The following is a 21,071-nucleotide window of genomic DNA, read 5'->3' as shown; positions in this document are numbered from 1 at the left end:
CAGCGCCGGCCGGGTCCCCCGCCCGCCGCAGGCCTCAACCTGCGCGGTGCCGGCGGCAGCTGCCCCGCTCCCACCCCTGCGTTCGCTTCAGGTCACTCGTGAGGGGGAGAAATACGGGACGGGCCGCTGTCCCTTTAAATAGCATATTGTGGTTTACGTCGCCGCCGTCTCCTTGTAGTAATTAGTCGCGGGCCGTAGCACCGCCTCCTTCTCCTCGCAGCCACCCTTCCCCGGCTCCGCCAATCAGCGCCCGCCCGCGTCACTCTGAGGGCAACGAAACACGGAGAAAGGGAAAAAAAAGTTTGGTGAGGAGCGAGCGGGGCCAGGCGGGGCCGGGCGGGCGGCGGCGGGACGGCGCGGCGGGCCCGGAGGCAGGTGAGGGGAGCGCGGCTGGGCCGGGGACCGGCGGCCGGGCGGGCTGGGGGCCGGCGGCCCCTCTCCGCGGCCGGGCAGGTGGGGCGGCGGCCGCCCGCTCGCCCCCGGGGAGCGGTGGGGGCGCTGAGGGAAGGGTTCCCCCCTCGCCGACCCCCGCACCCGGCGGGCGCGGGGCTGTGGGGCGGCGGCGGGGCCGGGCCGGGCCCAGGGCGCCGGGGCTCCTTTTCTGCCTTTTTTGGTCGTTCCTTCCTCCTCCCCCCACCCCCCCGCCGGGCAGCTCCTCGCTGCGTGCGCAGGAGCCGTCCCAGGGCAGAGGTGTTTGTACTCGTGTCCTTGGGTGGAAGGGGAGAGGCGGCCTGCCGGCCCGCGGCGCGCCGCCAGCCCTGCGCCGGGCGGGCGCTCGGCCCCCGCCGCCGCTCCCCTCCCTCCCCGGCCCCGGAGTTATTTTAGTTTGGCTGGGAGAGGCCGAGGGCAGAGCCGGCGGTGCGGCGGGGTCGACCTCCCCGCCCGGCGGGTCTCCCGGCTGCTGTGGGCGATTGGACTTGAACTAGCGGCGGTGCCCTGTAAGTGGGAGGGCTTCCCCGTCGCCTCTGTGTCGGGCCTTCCCTCGGGCCGGGGCTGTTGGTGGCTGCTGCAGTGTGCATGTCTGCTCCTTGGATAAGTTCAAGCAGCGGTTTTGGCTGGTTTGGGGACAGGAGTATTCAGGAAGCAACATGCAGTTTGTGTTGTGGCACCCTTCCAATTAAACCAAGGGTTTAAGCTTACGCGGTCTGTGATCCTCTTGCGTTTTATGGTACGAAAATTTCTTTGTGTTGTTGTTCTTGCGTTCACCGAGGAACCCTGCGAAATTTAACTAAACTTACCTCCTCCTAGGCTCTGCAGAAAGCCTGGAGTGATAGATAAGGGGTGCGAACATCCACTCTTGTTTTCACAGGATGGTAGGATGGGGGAAATCTTAAAAAATAAAAACCACTAATTAGCTTACTGCCCATAACAATGGCAAAAACAACGAAATACAGAAGCTTCCACCAAATATGCTGATGTTGTGTGGCGGCATTTGGTAAAACTGATGGTAGTTACTTCTCCATCTGCATAGACTGACTTAAAGTGCACCGTTGTGTTCTGAAGTCCATTCCCTGGATGTTTGTCCAGAGTTGTCCTATAATAGATGTCATTGCATAAGAGTTACAGGGATTAAAGAGCATGCTGAGTTTCCATCATTCTTCTAAGGATCTATGCTCGCATCTTAACTGTGCCAAACTGTGTACACTGAAGAGAGAAGGGTGCAGCTTGGTAAGCTGCCCTATGAACTTTAGGGGGAAAAAAAATAAAGACGACACTATTCTCTTCCTCCTCCTGCTTCCAAGCAAGTGAGTTTTGTTTGTCTTATGTCATCTTAAATAGTTTCTTTCACAGAGCGCTAATCCTCTTCTGAACTGTGGATGATGGTAAATCAACAATTGAGGAAGTAAATATGTCAATTCCTTCCTTAGTCTCTTTCCTGTCTCTCCTTTAACTTTTATAGCTTTGCTGCTTGAATTCTGCCTGATTAGTTTATCTAGTGCTGAGGTACCTACACCTGTCCTTTATGTTAATGATCACCTAACCTAGAACAAGGGGACTGGCTCTTTTCTGATCTGTCATATATCTGTTCAGGCCAAAATAACAGTGTGTTTTGGGAGGATTTTTGTTCCTTATGATACTGAATATCGAAGTCTATGACATATCAGTGGCATAATTCCTTGGGTTTATTTCTTTCCAGATAGAGGAGAAGAAATTCTTCACTACTGAAGAAACTATCTCCTGTATGTATTTCACAGGATACCTCTTAAAATATTTTTTGTCTTACAAAACTATGAATCATGTTGAAATAATAACAGATTAAAATAAATTTACTACTCAACTAATTATGAATTTATGACAAAAATGAACAACATTGTATGTTACATAATATACTTTTAAGAGTGTGATCTAAGAATGTAAGTTTACATTTCAACTTCTTGTTACTTTATGGTCTCAGATGGCACACTCAAAACCTTATACAAATAGCTTGAAAGAGATAGTGGCAAGTTATCAGAAGGAGAGTAGCATTAACACAAACTACTGAAAAGTTGCCATGGTTACAGATAAAGGTAATCCCTGTTCCTGTGAAAGTGTGTCCTTTTGTAACAGCTGTATTAATCAGTCTGATTTCTGAGAGAATTGTAAGTATACAAACTTCTGGCTCCATTTTCTTGGCAGCTAATAGCTATGCAGCTGTTTTGTTTGTTGTTTTTTTTAAATACTGAATGGGCTATGATTTGCATTCAAGATACTTGATTTAAGCTATGAAGAGTATTATAGATGACATAAATATACTTGGAGCATGCCGAATTCAATGGAAACTGTAGTATGCTTAGTTTTTTTCACCCAAGAGATATCTGATGTCAAGGAAAAGTCTTTTAAAATGTCTAGATCCTTTCTCAAGGACTCTTGATTGAAGTGAGTGATGTGGCCATCTATCACTGGCGGCCTTGGTGGTGCAGCTGTACAAGATATAATTCCATGTCCTGATTTTCAAAGAAAAAAAAACCAAAACAAAAACTACCACCGAAAACAAACAAACAAAACCACAACAAAAAAAACCCCCTCAAACCCCCAAACCGAACCAACATGGCAACTTCTGAGATGACTGAGATCTGTTAAGGATGTACAGCTTCATAGGCCAGGAGATAACAGGGGCAAGGGGAAGCGATTCTCTTAATGGCTTATTCCCTGCTTTGAAGGAAGTGGTTGGAATTTAACACGTGGATGAACTTTAGTAAGTTCTCAGGGTAGCTAAACTTTGGGTGGTTTGAGATAGCTGCTAAAACTTCCAGGGGAATGTGTTTTCTGTCTGGTGCATCTGTACTGCTGTCCAGACAACTAACTAGACCTCTCTTGTGAAGACCAAGTATTTACCACATGCACCTTTTTGTTGTTTCCAGATTTGATTATTGCAGTGCAGCAGTACATCTGGGATTGAAAGCAGCAAGAGAAATCTCAAAGTTCTTCAAGATTACTGAAATCTCATCAGTCTGGTATGTTGCTCTCTCTAGACTCCTGGAATAGCAAGTTGAATTCTTTGTATGCGAGGGCCTCCTTAGTTACTCCTAACGATACTGAAGTTTCTAGGACCTTGGCTTTTCATCAGCAACTTCATTTTCGGGAAATAATACACGACTAAGAACTATGCAACTATGTATTGCTGGGGTTGTGTAGAAGATTGGATTTGGTAGTGGTGTTTGTAGCAGGGCAGTGAACCTTCAGTCAACATACACTCTGAACTTGTTTTCATCTTGCCTATCCTGCCTGCAAATTCCAGGTACTTTTGCAGACTTTTAAAACTGAAGTCAGGTTGGAAAGGAGCCATTGCTAATCGACTTTCTAGAGACTGCATATGGATGTACTGAGGAATGTATAAGAATATGAAAAGGAATGTTTCTTTCATCGCACAGGGAATTTTTCTCCCCCTGTCCTTAACATAGTCATGGCCCTCATGAAGTTTATGTTGTTCAGGTTTGATAAAAATTATTACTAATGTCTCAAAATCATTTCTCAAATGCCAAAGTTCTGAAATTCCTATACTAATGTACTTTTAAAATTGATGTATTTGCAAAAATATCCTATACAGCAAGGTTATGAGAACTATTGTTTATAAAGAGGATTGCAGCATCTGAGGGTGAGAAAGGAATGGGAGGCTGAATACTACTTTTAAAGCTGTCTCTAATAATAAAAAAGCTAAAAGACAGAGCTGTAATTGTTTAAAAATAATAAATAAAAAATTCAGCAAATGCTGTAGCGCTGACATAATTGACAACCACAGGGTAAAGTCCTTTTCTACAATGCAAGTTCAGTATGTGTACGCAGCAGTTCAGTTGCTTTGCTACTTATTAACGTGTACAGAATCCAGGAGGTATAATGTATTCAAGCCTGCGAAAAACAGGTGCAAAATAGTGAAGAAAGCTCTTGTGAGTCACACTGATCTGTTGGGAACCGGACAGCGAGTAACCATCTCTTCATCTAATCCCTGAACAGCCATCACATGTAGCTTTTGATCGCTACTATTCTGGTCTCTGTTTGAACTGGTGACTTAAAGATGAAAGGCTCTGCTCTTGATCTCTTGGGCTGTCAAGTCCTCCTAACTTGCTGTCTTCTGCATGTGTAAGATTACAGAACAAATGGCCTTTTAGCTGTTCCATGATTACAATAGTCAAATGAGAGTCAGGTGCTTTCTCTTGTTACTGTCCTCAGTGCAAAGTTCAGTGGCAGCAAACTGAATCTTTTTTACGCTGCTGTCAAAGCTTCCCTGTTTAATGTACTTGCAGCTGCAATCCGCTATTTTGGTTTTTTCTGCATTGCTACAGATACTGTAAGAGTAGCAAAGGCATAACATGAGCCTGGACCATAAAATGGTGCCTTTGCATTTTCTCCAAAATGTGTGTGTGTTTACAGGGAAAATAGGGGGCTTATGTGCAGAAACTGAGCCTATAAGTTAGGCTTTTTAATGTCTAATTTCACTAGGTCTTCAGCATGGGATAACTTGAATAGCAATTTTTTTATGTCTGGATTCTCAACATCTAGGTACAGATGTATTTACCCATGATTTCTTGTCCAGTGAGGTAGGGTGAGCGATGAACCTAGTTTCGATACCCAACTTCACAGACTTCTTGGGATCTTCTACTTCTGTGAGGACAGCAAATTACTCTTGGGGCATTCTTAGTATGAGAGTTCTGTGTTGTGTGGTGTTTTTCTGGTTTTAAATGACATAAGGTAAGCAAATCTAGAAGGTCACAGCGCTGAGTGGAGGAGAATCTGCTTTGCCATTCCCCTTATGCTATGGGTAAGCCATGCTCTTGCTTATCAGAAGCTGGCCAAACTTCTGCCAGATCAGTGACTCGGAGGCAGACGGAAGGGTGTGATGAGCACCAGAGCTGGGCTGAGGGAGTGGGCCAGACTTCATGACAGGGAGGGGAGAGGTGGGGAGAAAAAGGGATGAAACTTCTCCCTGGTAGTGATAAGGAGCTGCTAGTTGCCTGTGTGACAAACATAAGCTGAAGTGTGGGATGTTTGATGATAAAAATTATTTTTCATCACAGTTGCTCTTGTGAGGTGGCTAGACTTCTGTGGTAGCATATAGAGCTGGAAATTCTGGTGTAATGTGTTTGAGGTTTTTTTTTCCCCTCCCCTTTTCAAAGTACCCAAACAATAACACTGACTTCCGGGTTGTCATGTCCTCTTCTAGCACTAGGCAGTTTGGTTGGTAAGATTTGTGATTTCTTTTGTTGTTTTTATGGGCCTAAAGTTAATGCGCTCTAAATTGAAGCTTTCCAAGATTGGTTACTGAGATACCTAGAGGACTCTTTACTGGTATGTTTTATTTGCATGAACTATGTTCTTGGTTTTGATTGCTTAGATAACATTTGGTCAAAAAAGTGTCCCGTAAGTATGGCCTCACAGTTATCCTCAGGGGACCCGATTAACTTATAGCAGTACTGACTCTTGCAGGGCACTGAATTCAGGTGCAAGGGTTGAGGTCTGGTTCTTTCAGCTTATATTTTAGGTTCTGTAGGGGAAGTTATGTAAATCTTGTTAATTCTGTTCTTGTAGTGTTTCATACTTAGCAATTTACAACTGTACAAAGTGCTGCTTTGCAGTCGTAGTTGGATTTGTGGTGTGATAGATTGCTCTAAAATAGATGGTAACACAAAATATGCTATTTGACTGTTTGAGAGGAATTAAATGTCCTTCCTGAAGGTGTGTGTTATGCTCTTTTTGGTGTATGTATCACAGCTCAAGGGAGTACTCTAGCTGTAAATATTTTCCTGACTTTGGGTGGTATTTGCAGTAAAGCAGTATGCTAAACTGTCTTGGGCTTGATTAGTCTGCATTAGGAAAGTTAAAACAGATAACCATTTTGTGGTATTGGTGGTAGGTGGAGTAGGGGAAGGCAGGCGGCTCCAGCGCTGGCTAGAGGAAAGGTGGTAAGAACCAGAAACAAGGAGGAGTTTTTTTTCTTTTCCCCCCTGGACAGTACAAAACCAACCCAAATGTGCTTATGCTGACAAGTGCTATATCTTCTGTAGCTTAATATTTTTAGTTATTTTACACTAAACACATGAAAATGCTTTATATAAGGCAACCTTGCTAACCAGTTAAGTCTTGTGTAAATACGATGATACTTTGTGGGTGCGGGAGGAAACACTGACTCTGTTCTGCCTCTTCCCTGTGTTGCTTGTTTGGAATGGGGCAAGGTTTTTCTCAAACGAGGTGTCATATCTGCAGTTGTGAAATATTTATTCAGCCTTGTTTTGTTTTTACTCTTCTTGCATGTTCCAGGCTTTTCACTTGATAGATGGGCAGGCAACCTCATCGGTGTTTACACTGAGGAAACAGAAACACTTTTAATCTAAAGGACAGGTTTTTGTCTAGTGTTAAGAGGAAGCTGTGCTGTGAGAAACGCTGTCGATTGTCAGAACGTGAACAGTATCTTGCAAATTTGTTCAGTCAAGTGAAGCCTGAATAAGCACGAAAAGTTTCTGGCAGAAGCCATGGTACCTTGCGAGATGGAGACAGTCACTTCCTGCGGAGCTCCTCTTCTGCTGACTCACGCGTTACGTTGGTAAAGAGTCTTTGGAACTGGCAACCCAATGTATTTTTAGCCGGGGTTACTAATTTATATAGCGTGCCCGGCTTCCCAGGGTAACTCCGGTCGGTCTTAAAGAGTGGATGGGCTCAAAACCCCCATCTAATTTTATCCTATAAGTAGAGCAAGCGGCAGTTGTGTAATTGCGGCGGGAGACGCGTTCCAGCCCGCTCGGATGCTCTCCTCTTCTCCACCCTCAACCCATCCGGCTTGAGAGCAGTGTGCTGGGTAGGGGCAGGTGCCCCCGGGGACCGGTGCCGGCGGGAGGCTCGGCGGGAGGCGCGGAGGGGCCGCCGGCGGGCTGGCCGCCCGCTGCCGCTCGCAGGGGCGCTCGCTGGAGCTCGCTCGGGGCGACGCGCCGCCAAAGGTGGTAGTTTGTCACAGCCGGGAGCGGGGTCCTGTCCCTTTAAGAACCAGCTTGCCCAGGGTGTTCTAACCCGCCCAGCCTAACCTGCTAGCAAGGAAAAGTTCTTTAAATAATGGATACGCCGCTCCTCCAATCAGGGAGCGGAGCCTGGCTGTCGGGGCGGGGCTTCCTCGCCTCGGCCAATAGAGGCGGGGGAGGCGGGGCTCTGCGTCCAGGCTAGGTTGCGCCGAAGTACAGCTTGAAGTGAAGTTAATCTGGGGTGAAGCAAACAGAAAATTGTGGAGATTTTGTTGGTAGGAATTTTCCGGTTCTAATCGCGTCGTGTGGCGTTATTTCGCCCTCTGGGGCAGTGAAGTTCATGTGCGTGGGGCTTTTTTCATTGTTTCGTTTTCTAATGATGGCAGAATATTAACATTTATGCAGGGAAGCAGAACAAAAGGGCTCTTTAGACAGGAAATAAGGTGTTGAGAGGCTCAAACTTGACCGAGTTTCTTTTGTCATCTGTTGGCTTGCACCGGGTTTTTTTGCGTGGAAGGATCGAGTCGTTCCACCTTATCTTATGGAGAAATGTTAATTCTAAAATAGAGGATAATGCTGCTGTTCTGGAGTTACACAATGTTACAGGAAGAGAGCTCGATTTTTAACTCTAACTTCTCTGATTCTGGTGGGATTTGAGCTAACTAATTATGACAGCTGCTATGGGATTATTCAGTGATAGCATTTGCTCTAAGTCATTTGTCTTAAATTGTCTTTTGTTATATCACTGAAGATTGCTGTGCTGTTGTCTGTATATTTGTGGTTGATGAGATGAATGTCTTGCAGGTCTTTACATATCTTTGTTCTAAATGCTAAAAAATATGTAAACCATTGCCATTTTTCTTTTCTTTTTTTAATCAGTTTTACAGAGTATCTGAGTCTGTCAGAGCTCTGATTACAAACACAGGCAGGAAAATTAAGTGTTATTGCCCTGTGTTGCAGCTACTGCCCTTCCAGCCAAAAAAAAAAGGGGGGAGGGAGAGAGATTTTTTTTCTTTTGGAATTGGTCAGAATCTCTTTTGAATCCTGTATTGCCTGATGATAGCAGGTGTTTTCTTTGAGGGAAGATTATTTTCAGTTTCTGTACCAGCTTTATCATATATGGTATTTTTAGCGACACTTTCTGTATCTGACAGGTCTTCAGGGACAGGAAGAGTACAATTTGCCATGGCTGGCATGGGATGGGGGGAGAGGGAGGAGAGCAGGAAGTGGAGAGTCAGGAAGCAGGGAGTTTCTAATGAGAATGAAGACTTTCTTTTAATTGTCATCCTTTCTGTATCTTTGAGAAGTATGTTAGATGAGGCCACATACATTCACCATTCTGAAAGCATTGTTCTGTATTTTTCTTACTTCCCTAAATATTTCCTGTTTTTATAAAAACACCTGTGTCTATATACGGCTGCTCCCGGGAATTGAAAAAAAAAAATACTCATGGCCCTAATACTTGTTGAGTCTAAGGAGTTTGATGGGTTTTGTATGATTAGTCAAGGTGACAGAAGAATGGATGTGAAAACTGAGCAACAATCTTTCAAATAACAGTGCAAAGCAGTTGCTTAGACCTTTACTGAATGTAAACAAGTGTGATTATTAAAGAATACCTTATTCTTTCAGTTTTACATTGAGCCATTTGGTTTTCTCCTAAAATGCTTGGTATGGATTACTTTTTTATATATGTCAGAGTGTCTTGACATGCTGGCATCTTGCCATGCTCCAGGGGCTTACAGGTCTGAATTACTAGTTCACTCTTGCTATCTGTTTTTATCTGTTTATAGCATTTTTTTAACGTTCTGGATTGTATTTAAAGCCTGGAAATACTACTTTAGAATGATCAGTGACTATATATGGTCTTTTAGCTGAGAGGTGGGCCAGATCTCATGTATCAGGGGAGATACCTAAGACCGGAATATGTAAGTGTTTAAATACCTGGATTTTGATTCATTTCTTAACTTATAAGTGATGCTAAACCTAGCCTGAGTGGCTAGATCAGATGTCTGAGGTGAGGGCAAGAAAAATAGTATAGTTTGCTATAATTTCTATAAAATTATATTATAAGGATGTGTATTAGACTTGCTTAAACAAAAGGAAGCAAGCTTTAGTATTTGTGTACTATTAAATACTACGTTTAGCCAAAAGCTGGTTTTGCTTAGAACAGGAAAAAAGCTGAATACATGAGGCAACTTGGTTCATCTTGCTTGATGACTGAGTAGCCATTCTTCTCGTGTCCCCTCTGTCCCTCAACTTAGTTAGGAAAGATGTATTACCTGGGACCAATTTTCCTGATTTGTTCAACCCAGAAGTGACATGCTCAACTCTCTCACCACATGTATACAATTCTAATGCAGGCTGTTTGTAGAAAGCAAATCTGCCCTAAAGGATAAACATACCACTTTGCTGGCACAGCTGTACAACTTCTGTATTCAGGCTACAGCAAATGTTTCTTGCTTGCATTCAAAGCCGTCGCTGGCAGGACCCGTGTTGTTCCCGCACGACGATTGGTTGTTCCAGCACTTCTTGTTCATACAACCTTCTCCTGCACATGCTCCATCTGCAGATCTTAAACACTGTGAATGTGTTGTGTGCTGTGGGATTTATGTGTCTGCTTCTTGTGCCAGGTTGGAATATACATCTCTGATGTGAATAAGAGATTCTTAAATGTGATTGTAAACCTGTGTACAAAATGCAAGGCTGAATTTTCTCCCCTATTTATGTGGCAAAGGGGGTCTGTGCTCCATGGTCCACCAACTGCTGGTGGCACTTCCCAGCGTTGTCACGTGGGTGCCCCACCACGTGCTGGGATGGTAACCCTGCACTCTGGTTCTGTTTAATACTACTTGGACAAGGCTGCATGCCTCACATGGGATGATCTCTGTAAAACATGTCCGGAGCCTTAGGGAGCACAGACGTCCATCCTACAAACAGTGACGTGGGCTTCAGATCCCTTTTTGTTGAGTGCCCTCTGCTATGCGCAGGGGCCTCCTGCCGCTCTTCCAGCAGAGTGGGTCATGTGAGCACTGGAAGCAAAGTCAACTAGGCTAGCTTAAATTGTTTTAAATTAGTGGCTCGAGCCAACCCAACTGGCTCTTTTCCCCTCCTTTTCCTCCCCCTATTTCCCAAGTGGTTTAGTGATCATTTCTGCTAATTGCTGTGTGACCAAGGCAGAAGGGAGTGCGGGAGAGGAATAATGTCATCTTAGAGAGTTTCAGCTGTATCTAAAAAGGGCTATCTGCCCATAGTTACATGTGGGGTTTGGCCTGTTAACTAGTTTGCTTGCAGTTTCTAGGAAAGATGCCGTGAAGGGGTGAGCTCAGGAGGTGTTGATCATTACAGCCCTGCTGTTGCAGGGAAGATCAGTACTGGAGGGACAGCCCTCATGCAGATACAAGGACTCCTCACCAAGATAGTTGGCCTCCTGTGGTGTGGAGCTCAGTCTGGGTGGGGCAGATGATCTGGCCAGTGATGTTTATGCTGTAATAAGGTTTCGTGAAAATAAGCAGTTAATTACACATGCCCTACAAAGGAATAAAAATAGCTTGGATCTCTTTTTGCTTTAAAATCCATTTAATAGAGGCATGAAACATTTGGGATTTTTAAACCTGCTTTTTTTTACCTTTAGAAATATCAGGAACATTAAGTCCTTCTTCCCTGTTCTTGTTGGATGTCTCAGATGTGTCATAAGCTTCTCAGCCCTTAATTGAAGGGGTGGGGTGATATATTTTTAACAGATCCCTTCTTCCAACTGTGTTTATAGGGCTTTTGAGCTAAATAGAGATTAGTAAAAACAAAGCTTTGACTGTGCAAAATCATTTCTCCTCGATCAGGTTATGTTTTCTTGCTTGTTCTCCAGCTGTTGACAGAAACTGAGTTTTTTATTTGAAAAGTAACTTTTTTGGCTATTAAATTAGGCATTAAGAGATAAACTGAGTTAAATCCTAACTTGATCCATCTTCTGCTCCATTTAGATCAACTTAAGACAATCTTTTGAGTATGACTTAAACAAATGAACACTCATGTTTGAGTATTTCCTAAAAATAGCTCCTTTTTAAGCAGCAGTTTTATTAAATGCGCAGCTCTTCCTTTAACTTTATGGTTCAGCAATCTTGCAGAAGCCAAAACTGTCTCCACGCTGAAGACCACCCTTGCTCAGCCATTCTGCCCTGTCAGGATATATTTGTATCACAGGACTCTAACCTTCAGGATATGGTATTTGTCAGTCTGAAATGTAATAATCCTGTATCTGGAGAACTAAACTATAAACAGTGTGGCTGACTTGGCAGGCCCCGGCAACCACCTGAACAGTTTAACTAGCTGAGGGTTTAAGACAACACTGCACTGGTGTGTCCTGTGATTCATGATGCTAATGCATTTTTATCTATGTGAAGGATTAGGGAAACAAATATAAAGTAAATAGTCAAATTGGAGTGGGACTTAATAGCAGTGTTTTTGAGGACAGAAGTGAGATGCTTTCAGTTTGTTTAAACGTTTTGCGTTGGATGTGGGGTTTTTTTAAACAAAGACTGAAGTTTTCACCATTAGTTTGGACAAGGCAGGAGGCTAGAGAGTTTTCATGCATGTGCCATTGAATATAATTGGGCTGATGAAAGCAGAATATTGCATGGGGAAGGCAGATATTTTCCACTTAGGGTTTTAAATTATATTTGGAGGTGAGAGGCAAGAGAGAGAACTACTGATTCTGCAGGCAAAAATGTAGAATTTCTGTACCTAAATTGGACGTATTCATGCCTTTTTATACAAAAGGCTATCTTTGAGTTAGATTGTCAGAAGAAAAAGTTTAACAAGTTGTTGATCATGGTGTTTTTGAGGATAGGGTGGCAGGGGAGTTATGAGACTGCAAAGAAGGATAAAATTGTTTCTGTACTACCCCCTGTGTGAATTTAAGATGTTTTTCTAAAATCATGTATAGAATCAAGGCCTTAATGCAGTGTGATGTTATCATGTAGCAGAATGTTTTCTGTGCAACAGAATGACCTTGCATTGGAATCTGTACCATTATGAAGGTAGGGGCAAGAGAAGTGTCTGTGTTTGAGTGTTTAACTGAAATGTTTGGAGATTGTGCTTCCTGCTTAGCTCCTTTGGAATCAGGTAAGAAGCTTACAAGGTAGCTTTTGTTGCTGATACAGGAGAGTTTCCTAAGTGAACTTCACCAGACTTCCTGTGTTGGGATTATGCTATCCAAATATCATGCTAGGATGATGTACTGTTGGATATTGGTGTTAAGTACTTGAGTAAACTGATTTTGTAGGTATTAATTAGAATTAGTTATCAAACAAATGTTATTGTCCTGGTGAAAAGTAACTAGAAAAGTAATTATTTTAGTGTTTTACGATACCAGATACATGTGATTACTAACTTGCAAAAAGAAAAAAAAAATGTGGCAATGTGGAAGGACTTACCTGGAACATTTTTTAGGGAAGGGACTTTAGAATTGCTCAATATGATTGTTTTAAATATCAGTGTATTTTCATGGGGTTTGTATCCTGGGAGAGGAGGAAGGCAGCATTAGTAACAATAGGTCAAGGTAAGTGTATTATTAGTTACCTAACAAACAAATTGTCAGCTGAGTGTGACAAACCATACAGGGACTAAGACTAGTGCTGAGATCAAGGAGTATTTGTTTTGTTGTGGACTGGCCTGGCAGCTGTGCATGAATTTTTTGTCTTCCTAATAAGTCTAGTCAAACTTGACTTAGTGCTTTGATTGCGATTTAAAACTCCTGTGCATAGCAGTGGAGTAATTGACTGGCTTTAAAAAAATTTTTTGAAAACAACAAAGAAAAAATCTAATTTCACACTCTGGTCACTTAGTTGATTGTGTTGCCTTCCTGCATTTGCTTTGCTTTAACTTGGTGTCTGAAAATTTTGACTGTTACCTATGGTCTGCAAGAATTAGCTTGTTATTCTGCAAAGTCATAATGTGACTGTGGCCCATGGTTTTAGGTTTATACATAGTCATTCTGTATATAAATAATCCCTGGCTAGTTGCTACCTACTTATTTTATCTCCTACCTCAGATCTGCCGCTGCACAATCAGAATGCTTGAAATATCAGTCTGCTCTGAGGAATACCTCTGTCCTTGCTGCAGCTCTGACACCTTAATTTCTCAGGCTGTCAAGGCCCAAGATGAAGAATTTATTGAAACTTCTTTGTATGGCCTGATAGCTCTATCTGGTGAACTTATACAGGGTGGCATAACAGTGAAATGTGCGTTGCAGTGTTGCGGGGTTTACTTAAGCAGCATCAGGTTAGTTGTTAAAATCAGAAAGCCTTCTCTTGAAACCCAGGGTTATCGGTTAAAATTAGTGATTTTTAATGTACGGGATACAAATACTGTTCAACAGTAACATGTTTGGGTTTTTTCCTCACAAAAGGAGTGAAACTAAAGAGATTTCTGGGAGACAGTGTTAGGGCACTGGGCTTTTGTTTTTCAAGCCATAGCAAGGACGTGGTACTTGCGGAATTAGCTTAGTGTAATGCGGTAGCTGAAGCTGTGGTGCCTGTGAATGTATCTTTAGGCCAAGCTGAAGGGCATTGGTCTTGCTGATCTCCCTCTTGTTTCTGACCTTATACCGTAATAAAAGGGAATATATTGTGCTCTTTTTCCATTGTTTCCTCATAGAAGCCCTGTTAGCTGACAGTTGAGGGTCAATGTCTTGTGAGCAGATTTTGTTCCCTCTTCATCCATTCTAAAGCGTGATACAGGCTTTAATATGCCAAGCAAAATAATTGAAGAGAGATCTGGCTTGCATTTTCTATGTTTGTCTACTTCTCCTTTATATCATGAATTTTCCTTTCTCTAGAAAGTGCTGTTATGCTGTCATGTGTCGATCTGTTCTCTGGCAGAATACAATCGCTATGGCAAGAGGATAAAAAGAGAAGTCAGATGTACTTAAAGAGTTATTGTTCAAAATGCTTCTAAAAATGCAAATGTCTGTTCCTGTGGCTTGAGGAAAAAGGGGGAATCCCGTGGCACTACTTAACAGCTTGGCCTTTTTGGATACAAGTCCCTCCCTTAAAGCCATTTATGGCTGTATTTTTTCTATGTAGAATTGTAGAAAGAACTCTGTACAAAGGTACCATCATAATAAATGGGGAGACAGTGGCATCTAGCCATGCTATTTTTAGGCTATTGTGCTCTTAACTTGCTGATCTAAGTGTTCTGGACAGTAAGTGGGGGAGACATTGTACTAGAAATGCATGCTCACATAGCTGAATCTTGTCTGAAAACAGAATTAATAGCAAACTTACGAGAAAGGCAGTTTACAGAGTTTTACCTGGAGTATTAGTAGGTAAAAAGGATGCTCTGGTGATTAAAGCACAATGTTTGCAATGCAGACTTTTACTTAAAAGCTGTCAGCTCTGGCTTTCTCATCAGTTGAGAAACTGAAATACGTGCAGTCTGTTCTGTATGAGCTTAGGAAAGAAGTATAAAAAACCCTATTTTCTGTTGCATGATGGCAGTGGGAAAAATGCCAGTTGTCCTCAATCAAGTTTCTTCCAATAGTTTTTAAGCTTTTCCTAAATAGCATAATGACCTCTCCATCTGAGCAAGTGATGTAGTTTTGGAAACCTTCAGAAAGGAGAGTATCTCGCACTGCAAATTTCTGATCATTCCTTAGCCTCTTATCTATTAATCTGACACTATCTTGGATAGTTAAGGCTGACACAAGGCAACTCTTACTTAATTTTCACTCTGACCTCTTGGTGATGCGTGCGTTTTTCCTTGGCTTATGCTATGAGTGAGGCTACGCTTTAGAGTTCAGTTCTGATACTAACTAGGTAATTTCACCTTCCTCATGCAGCACACTGTTGACCTTGACCCTCCTGGCACAGAGCTGTAGAACCGCACCATAAAGCAGATACAAGAACCAATCCAAGCTTTTGAAGAATTAAGTCTTCAAGGCAGATCAGTTTCTGGCCCAGCAGCACTGTGGCAGAAGTATCTAAAGCCACAAATTACCTGTATCATGGTACCATTGCATTGGTTGCATATAAATATGTATTGGATGCATGTATATTGGTTGCACTTGGACGTTTACACGTTGCAGTGTTTCAGGCAGTGTAAGGTGACATTTGAGGGGAAACTAAGGAAAGATGCAAAACTTCCTAGCGTGACCAGTTGGTATAGTCCTATCTTCAGTAAAACTTGATGGTATATTAAAGTGATTGATAAATACCAGTTGCCCAGCATGGTGGCTGCTGATCAACTGTATAATATTTCCCTATGCTTTGTGCAGGGTGATAGGTTTTAGTATTTAGACATCTAGTAACTTGTTTGGGATCATGTAACCTGGCTTCCCCAGTGATTGAAATAATAATAAAGGAAAAAAAAAAAAAAAACAACAAAACCCCTTAGAGTAGCATTAGGGTTAAAACAAAGTAGCACCTTTGAGTTCCTTGGCTAAATTTAAGCACATTGCAAAAGATGAGGAATGCAGCTTTGCCACAGGGAACATCATACTTATACCTCTTCTGCCGAAAACTTGTCCTTAAATACCCTCTTTGTTTGGTCAGGCTTTAGCTTTAGGTTGAGTTCCCCATCAAACCACAGTAAGGGTATTGTGTAATTTTGAACACTTAAATTAAACATCGTGCATAATTCTAAATGGAGCAACACATCATGCATGATAATCACGATGTGCTTGGAAGTTAAGTTGAATTCAAGATGCCCTAGCCAGAAATGATGATGATAAGTTTTATTTATTAACAGCTAGGAACCCTGATATTAAAGCAGGACCTCCCTTAGCATTAGGCCCGTGTAGAACTGTAGCATTATAGGCTAATTAAAATTCTACATAGTGCTGTTTACAAAAACAAATTATGTGTTTTGCACTTACTGTCAGTTCTCAGCAACAGGTGTTTTGTTAACAAGAAGCTGTCTATTTTGGGAACTCGTGTTAAAGCAGCTTTTATCTCTTCTGGGTTTGATATGCTTAAAATAAGTGAAATTTATGCTGTATTGAGAGAAGATTACTTATTCACTGAAGCTCGACAGAAGCGATTACTGAATCTATTCTTTCAGTAATTGTATGGGTAATCTTGCAAGTGTTTGAATCCTTCTTACAGATTATTTCTCATCAGTTTGTAAAGCCAAACCTGTTTTAAAATACAGCATCAAACATAGTTTATGGAGTTGCCCTCCTTCTGCATCCCTTAAACTTCGGTCTGGTATCTTAAGCGAATGTAGAGAATTTTACGATCTCCTGATTCTAATTTTACACAACCTCTGATTTCTGAAATGGTCAACTTCAATATATGATGCCAAAGAAAGCAGAATGTAGCTTTGTCTTGTCTGTTTCAGAGTAGCTGTCTTTTCTTTTAAAATGCTCTATAAAAGGTAGCATTTCTGTAATCTGATAGATTTCAAGTAAACCCTATATTTATAGGGCTGTGTAGAAATACGGAGAGTGACTTGAGGATTCCTGTGGTCTTTGGCATTAAGATGCCTAAGCCAAAGTACAGCCATGAGATAGCACAGAGTCTAGAGGAAAGAAAAGGTTTCCTCAGGCAGTATCTGCAACTGGTGCAGCTCGACACCGGTTCAGCTACAGATGATGGAAACTGTGGTTTGTGTGAGTTGATGTAGCAGACTGCTGACAAGCAATTACTGAGATGGTTTGATTTTTCTAATGGGTGTAACTCCTGAATTTTTATTCCTCTTGAGCAGAGACGCCAGAGCAAGCACAACCAAAAAGTATGCTCTTTTATTAGTAATTGCATGTTCTATCACAAGCGTAACTTCATGTAAGGTTTCTGTGGCAGTCTTGTCATAGAGACAGCCATCTTCCAAAAACAGACCTGCTGAGCCTGTCTGCCTCTAGCCTTAAATCTTGGGCGATCTGGGTAGGCTAAACTGTAAGTACAACCTCACATTTTGGGAGAAAAATGCTTTGGTCTCTTCTTGGGCTTGTGTATGGACATACAGTGTCCTCTCTGCATTCCTCAGATATGCCTCTTGGACTTCTCTCACCACGGCTTTCCCAGAGACACCAGTACAAAAACAGCTTCCCGAAACATGTAACATGCTTTTTTCTCATGTTCATTTCTTGGTCTATAATTCACTCAGAAATTGTCTTCACTTTGTGCAGAACATCTATAGTTATTGTGTTGCTCTCAGTGCTTTTAACATTTAACTATTATCTTTATTGAAGGTCCCTGTTGTGTCTTGCTGTAAAGAAGCATGTCCAGCTCCAAGGGTTAATTGCTGTTTTTTCTCTTGAACCCAAGAAGTGACCTCGTGGCATGCGTAGGTTTTGGTTTGTTTTTTTCACTTGCATTCAGGTTGACCTCTCCAAAAAGGCAGTTTTGTCAGCTTAGATTTTCTGATAGTCATCACTGGAGACAGAAACTTAGACATGCTAGTGGTGCTTTTTGTGAAAGCATCTCCGTACTTCTCTGGGCTGGAGTTTCCTGGATTAACTGGGGTTGCCTACAAATGTATTGTGCTGCTGAGGAATAAGAAGTAAATAAGAGGCTATTAAGTTTTTGAAGTCAGAAAAAATGATCTTTCTTTTGAATTTCACAAAGTTTGGATACTGTCACATGCAAGGGCCTAATTCTAGTGGTGCTGCAGTGTTATTCTTGAACAACTAAGTCCACATGTACATGCTTAAATGTACTAGCAATGATAATCCTTGGCATCTTGAGTTCTATTTTGCTGCTTTAGGCTCAGATTGAAATACATGATAAATAGGAGGAAAATTCTTGAAGGCTTTATACAGAGTGCTGTATCTAGTCTTTTAGGTGCCGCAGCAGTTACGAGATGCTCCAGCATAAAGTAGTGGTCATTCCTGCAAAAACCCTACCATCATGTAGTGAAAGCCCGTAGCTCTGTGTGGCAGCTTTCTGGAATTCCAACACTTTCATGAAACTCCCTTTGTCTGTACTCTACCTTTTTGAAATCCCACGTAAAGAACATGTGATTCCTCCTTCTAGTCAATAAAATGTACCTGTTACATCACTTGTTATTTTTCTAGGATTAATCTTCAGTAGGGTAGTGAACTTCATGGAATTGCCCCTTTATTTGGTGTGGTGACTATACTAAAAAGTTTGGAAATTAAATAAGAATATCTTGTTTATACTTCTGGTTTTTGTTTGTAGACTTCAAGTGGTCACTGCAAGTAATTTGATGCATTTGCATGAAGTGAATGAGAGTTTCTGAGGTACCCTGTTTTACAGCAGTTAATCTTTGGTTCTATTAATCCATGCTTTGCAAAAGTTAAGCATGGCCACAAGTAATAATTACAGTTTCAAAGTAACATCTATTAATAGTGTATGCAGACAAGCATAGAAAGCTGAATCCTTATTATCGGTGATCTTCTTGATACCAGTATAGAATCTGTGCGTCTTTGTTCTTGTCTAGTAAGAGTGGAGAGGTTGTAGTCAAATGTTCTCTTGTTCCTTGTGTAACCTTCAGTACAAGAGCAGACAGCTGTAGTTAGCAATATACACGCTTTAACACTAAAGGCTTTGTCTATACCAAGTGTTCCTGGGTTGTATAATGATGTAACATTGGTAGTAAGATATTCTGGCTCGGATTAGTCATGAAAGTTGCTAATGTTCCTTCCCTTCCTAAGACCTGAACTCTCTCTTTTCTGTCCATCTGCCACTTTGGAGATTGCACTTTCTCTCATGTGTGGCTCTTTTTTCCACCAGTGTGATTCTTTCACACTGCCATCTTAAATCTGGGATTTACACTGTACAGAGAATGTAGCTTTCTTGAGGGTCCAAATTTTATTTATATTTTAATTTTTTTACTTGAAGGATTTAAACTTGCTGACTACTTAGAAGTGAAGAAAACACTTCTGTAAGTCTTTCCAGCTTTTTGTAAAGTTTCTGTTAGGAGTGTCTAATACAAGTGCTTGATTTTAGCCTAAAATAAGTCTATGCATGAAACAAAAATAAAAAGCTGTTCAACAGGAATAGACTGGAACATAAGTAGATATTGGATGACTTGTCAAGTGAGTTGAGAGAACATCTTATGTAAGTCTTTGGTCACTAGTTTGAATATTTTGTTTTCGATACTAAGTCATTTTATAAATTCTACTTCAGTAGTTCAAATTGCAACTTAAAACTGTATTTAGTTGTGAGCAGGAAGAAAACTGGAGGCCTACTGGAATGAATTGAAAGCTTTAAAATGCATGGATTCTCTTGGTGCTGAGGAAGTTGGATAACTCCTGTGTTTTGAAAAATGCAGCAGCTGTGTGTTCTGCTGGTACAGGAACAAAGAGGTCACTGCCCTTACAGATTTGCTTGCATAGTTGGTCCTTAACCATATTCACTTTTTTAACTCAAAGCACTCTGATGAAACTGGGTCAGAGTATAACTACACATGTAGCTATGCTGGCAAATCTGAACCAGCTGTAGTGTTTTAGCCAGGGTGAGCTGTAGATGAAATGACATGTCTGACTGCAACCAGCAAGCTGGGCTGAACTGTAATGACTGAGGCCCCTATTCGAATCTGCCAGTTCTTGGCTCCACAGCAAGTTGCTGGGACATGGTAATGCCTTAAAGCAGCTACAAATGCCTGCTCAGTGAATGCAAATTGGGGCCTTTTGGGAGAGAGCAACGGAGTAAAAAGAAAACAAGACTGTTCTGTAACTTGCTATTAATTTGAGTCTAGTGCTTTATACCCTGGGTAGTATCCTGTTTCCACCAGAACACCTGAGCAGTTGTGTCTGTGCAGATTCTGCTATGAAGCGGTATCATTAAACACAGCCAGTGCTTTGGTAACTTGTGCAGCAAGATTCAACAGAGTTCTGCTCTTAGGCCTTTATTTGCCACTTGTTTTGATAAGCCTGTAGAGGAATGCATTTCCTATTTATTGGCTTTTGTACCAACATGCCTTTTCATATGGTGATACAGGTGGTGTCAGATATCTGTACCAGTCCATGCTCTGAAATGAAATGTATTTTTATCTACACAACTTCATATATTTTTATTTGTGCCTGGGATGAAGCTTTATACGTTTAAGCAGTGCAAGTTACCATTTTTGCAGTTTTTTCGTTGCTTCATTAGCACAAAGTGAAAATGACCATTAGTACTGGTGCTACTTAAATCAGTGCTGAACTGCTTCATTTGTAAAGGTGATTATGATAGAGGAGGGAATATTTTAATGAGTTGTTAAAAATTGGATTCATCCTTTGAGGTGAGCGTCAGCTGAAATCTGTCAGTGTGTTGATCTTTGACAGTGAAGAGACTAGTTTACACTAGATGCTCTGCTTTCTCTTTGAGAAACATTTTGAAAGCTGGCATCAGTATGATTCAAACTGCATCTGGTTTGGTACTGCAGCTGAAGCAGAATGCTGTTTGGGTGGTCTCTTCTGCTTGAGCGTTAGCATTTGGGAGGGGTCCTTCCCATACCAGTCACGAATTTTAGGAGTGTTTGCAGAACACAAGACTGTACTTCAGCTAGGGTAGTGAATGTGAGGATCTGCTCGCTTGCCCTACCACAACTTGAAGTATGAGGACAAGTAGAATTCAAGAGATCTTTTTCTTTGGGGAAGACAGATGAAGAGAAGGCTGGCTTCTGTTCAGGATTTGTTTTTCTTGTTGAGACGGGGGGGGAAACAGATTATTCCTAAACCTTGTGTGTTTAATCCTGCTAAATGCAGCT

The 21,071-nt window shown here is 41.9% G+C and overlaps 1 protein-coding gene across 1 annotated transcript in view; it reads left to right on the top strand.

Annotated features, from left to right (window-relative positions):
- Positions 1–351: 351 nt before the first annotated feature.
- ZFAND6 (zinc finger AN1-type containing 6) overlaps positions 352–21,071 on the top strand; it is a 37,980-nt gene continuing 17,260 nt past the window's right edge. The window contains exons 1-2 of the mRNA XM_059823902.1: positions 352–375; positions 3,342–3,434. The gene's annotated coding sequence lies outside the window, so the exon portion shown is untranslated. The remainder of the gene's footprint in view (positions 376–3,341; positions 3,435–21,071) is intronic.

Source organism: Gavia stellata, chromosome 13 (assembly GCF_030936135.1).
Source record: "Gavia stellata isolate bGavSte3 chromosome 13, bGavSte3.hap2, whole genome shotgun sequence".
NCBI classification, from domain to species: domain Eukaryota; kingdom Metazoa; phylum Chordata; class Aves; order Gaviiformes; family Gaviidae; genus Gavia; species Gavia stellata.
Note: the sequence above shows the minus strand (reverse complement) of the source record. Positions and strands in the feature narration are given on the sequence as shown.